Below are 4219 nucleotides of genomic sequence, written 5' to 3'. Positions count from 1 at the left end.
ACCTCATCAGCTCTGATGGTTTAATTAAGCTCCATGTAAATGATTCTCTCCATGTGTATCTCTCCCTGTCTCTCTCTCTTGAGATTTGAGTCTACATCATCAACTGCCTATTGGACATTTCAAACTCCATGTTCCACAGGAATCTCAAACTTTAATGTATCAAAATCACAATTTAGTATTTTTCACTGCTGTTAGAATCCTTACAAAGTGTTAAGTCATTAGAATTGATAGAGACAATAATTATCTAATTTAGCATGGTCCAGTATGATTAATCTGATCCTATGAGATGTTATGGGCCAGAACTTGAAACAAGGTATTCAGTGGAATTGAGGAGACAATGTTTAAATCTAGTTTAGAATTGATTTAATCCTACAACAAATAATGGTTTCCCAGTGATATAATTGGTGTGTACTCAGTGTACAGCATATAAGCAAGAAGCTCTCAGGGCCAGACACAGAAGCCCACTCTTGGAGGCAGAGACAGATTCATTCCATATTCCACCTTTGTGCTGGCTGGAAACATTCAGAGGGAGATAGAGGCTGAAGCTCAAGACTTTGAAGGACACAATAAAGGACTGGATTTTAACTCCTGGCTGAGTTTGAGGCGAATATTACTTGGAACTGAAACTAAGGCTGCCTCCAGAAAACCTCCCAAAGAAACCTGCCCACAGAGAACCATCTCATATTATAAAAAAGAAGAGAACACCACACATTGCAGAGCCAGCTTTTTTTCTGAATGTCCTTACCACTGAGGACATCATCAATCTCAGTACATTAGTTTCCTAATCTAGTTGCTTCATTTTTCTCCCTGAGGCAATTGGGGTTAGGTGACTTGCCCAGGGTCACACAGCTAGGAAGTATTGTGTCTGAGACCAGATTTTAACTCGGGTCTTCCTGATTTCAGGGATGGTGTTCTATCCACTGAGCCACCTAGCTGCCCTAGTTGCTTCATTTTTCACAAAATTTCTTGGGACATGTCTCCTTTCTATTCACAACCATCGCCTCATATTCAGGTCCTCAGCATCTCTTGCTAGACTATTGCAATAGCCTTCTAATTGGTCTCCCTGCCTTTGATCTCTTCAGGTCTCTCCAGTTCATCCTCCAGAGCTATCAAAGTGATGATCCTAAAGCATAGCTCTGAACATATCATCTACTCAATAAAACCCAGGACTTATAGGTTCCCTAGGACCCTTACAACGAAACATAAATGCCCATTTAGCTTGACACACTTAACATACCATTTTCCACCTCCATACTTTTCACAGAAGTTCCCCATGCTCGAAATGCACTCTTTCTTCACCTCCACCTGTTGGAACTCCTAAGCTTCTTTAATGACCAGCTTGAGAGCCACTTCCTATATGAGGCCATTTATGATGTCCCAGTTGCCAGCTACTGTATCTCCCCTGAATTTACTCTGTATATTTTAGTAGCTATTTAAGATGTGTGCACATTGTTTTTCTGATAGAATGTCAACACTTTAAAGCCAGGGACTGATTAATGTTAGGCTAATTGAAGTCTCCCATCACTACCATATCCTGTCTTTTTATCTGGCTTAACAACTGTTTCCTGAACCCAATAATTTCCTCTTTCTGTCCAAACGGTCTGTTATACACTGATGACAGTATCATTTCTGTTAAGAGCATCCATTAACCTTCACCCAAATGCTCTTTGCCACACTTCTAGTTTCTGGGTTGTCTCACAGAATAGACAATGCTTTTATTAGACCCTTGTTCCTTGGAGTCATGGTTCCTAGATCAAGGTTCATGATTTATTATGTTCTTATTATATGACAAGCATTGGCTTAGCACCGGAGATAAAAATATAAGCAAGACAAATCATTTTCCTCAAGGAACTTACATTTTAATCAAGGAAGACAAGGCATAAGGGAGAGAGCAAAAGTGAAAGGGAGGGATACAAAATATGAAACTCAATGGCCACCAAAATAAAGCAAGAGCTTAGTTATCAGAGAGGTGGAGTCCAGAGGATAACACAGAAGGGGGAAGGAACAAAGATGATGGCTTGAATGTAGGCTGCATAATGAAGAGATGGCTGGGAACTGAGTACATCATAAGCTAAGCTTCTTATTACCCATCTTATTTTCTGCTGAATAAGTATACCTTCCCTAAAATATTCTGGTGACAGATCGCGGTGCCCAAACCAGGGAGTTCTTTGGGGCACTGAGGCTGGCTCACTATCTGCTATGCCATCCCCATTTTTCAGAAATGGTTTCATTATTGACCCCAGAGTGAGAGTGGGAAAAGTCCTCAGACTTCGAGTTCAAAGTCCATTCTGAAGATCCTATGAACATTTCAATCATCCCATTCTGTACCTGTGCTGCCAAAGTATATCTGAAGGGAACTTTTAAATTAGCACTTATATTTTTCCCTGCTGAGAATGATGAACATGTATGGGGATGTAAAGGAGAATGGGGAAGTGATTAAACTATAGACACATGGGCTCACACTTTTTTCCAAAAAAAACAAAAACCAAACCAAACCAAACCATAGAATCTCAGAACACATTTAAGGAGTCATCAGATTTAGTCCATATTCAATCTACACGTCCCTTCTACAGCATCCTACCTTCCTTTAAATATCACTAAGAAATTCACTAGCACAAAATACATCCCATTCAATTTTTGTATGGCTGTTAAATTCATTCTCATACAAAGTGCAAACATGTTTCCACTTATCAATACTAGTTGTACTCTCCAGAGATGAACACCGCTAATTGACAGCCTTTCACATTGAATGAATTCTTCTTCAGGCAAAATATTCCATTTTCTAATAGTGGTAGGAGTAGCAGAATAGGTGTGTTCATTCTTCAGGCTGAGGATCCCCCAATCCTGGCCTAAGGCCTCTTTGGCCATATGTAAACCCCACAGATGGTCATTTCCCAAGGATATCATTTACACCACCAGATTATGGCATTTCCACTTCCAGGGTTATTCCTTACAAATATGGGATTTAGTCACATTTTCAGACCCCTTGTCCTATGTTAACTAGTGTCTTTTTGTCATTTTTAACCTATGATTACTATTGGAAACCATTTCAAATTGGTTATGGTAATCATTTCAACAACTATTATGTACAAAGGAGAAATGGAGTGGTCAGTAAAGGTCAAGGTCTTTTCTCAGGGACAAATGACTGCTTTTTTGATATTCTTCTATTCCTGCCCCAGATGAACCAAAAAAACTTACTGGATTCGCTGAACCAGCATATGTTGAAATTGGGACTGAGCCAAATTTAATTTATATTAGAAATAATACTTGGTTGCCTTTGCTTTGACTCTAGATACTTCTTACCCTAACAGCACAGTAACATAACAAATTTAACTGTAATTAGTCCGTCAAGGTCTGATGCTTCACTTATAAAATTCCTGGCATGATCTCTGAATTAAAGCTGTGTTTGCTAATAACTGTTATTCTTCCTGTTTCTCAAGATAGAGGAGGGTAGCAGGTCAGTTATGACAAGACCTATTGTTCAGTCATTTCATTTGTGTCCAATTCTTCATGATCCCGTTTGGGGTTTTCTTAGCAAAGATACTAAAGTGGTTTGCCATTTCCTTCTCCCATCACATGCACTGATACCTCTAGATGCCCAAAACAAGGCTGCAGATCTACAGATGTGTATGGTAGGAGTAGTAGTGAACCGGGAGCCATATGAGCTCGTGGTCATCATTTACTAGCTCTGAAACCTTTACAATGGCAATGGCACCATGGCTTTTGAAGGTTAATTCTGACTGGTACTTACCACCTGTGTGATGGATTATCAAGTTGTAAAAAATAAGAAATTCAGGCAACCCCGGAAAGAAATGCAAAGGAGGTCACAATCAGCTGTGCAACTGTAGCAACATAAATAGTCCAGGCCCCAAGGATAAGAGTCTGCTAGTCCTTCCCAGCCAGTGTGGCCAGGGGGGCACAGGCAATAGGAGGAAGTAGGTCCATCTGGCAGAATGGGGCAAACTCACAATCACCATTCGGCAGTCAGCTCCAGCCACTCTGCTTTCTCTCTCTTACAAGGGTATGGGGTAGTCTAGGTGAGAATGGGTGGACAAGGGAAGCTGAACTGGATGATTTCTAAGGGTCTTTTGCATTCTGAATCTTGGATTCTGTGACTAAACTATCCCCTCCACGAGTATTCTATTTTTCCAAATATGTGTAAAATAGTTTAACACTCTTTTCTGTAAGATTTTTGTGTCCCAAACTTTTTTTCCTTCCC

The sequence above is a fragment of the Sarcophilus harrisii genome, chromosome 1 (genome assembly GCF_902635505.1).
Source record: "Sarcophilus harrisii chromosome 1, mSarHar1.11, whole genome shotgun sequence".
NCBI lineage: Eukaryota > Metazoa > Chordata > Mammalia > Dasyuromorphia > Dasyuridae > Sarcophilus > Sarcophilus harrisii.
The sequence above is the reverse complement of the archived record's forward strand: the minus strand, read 5'-3'. Positions refer to the sequence as shown.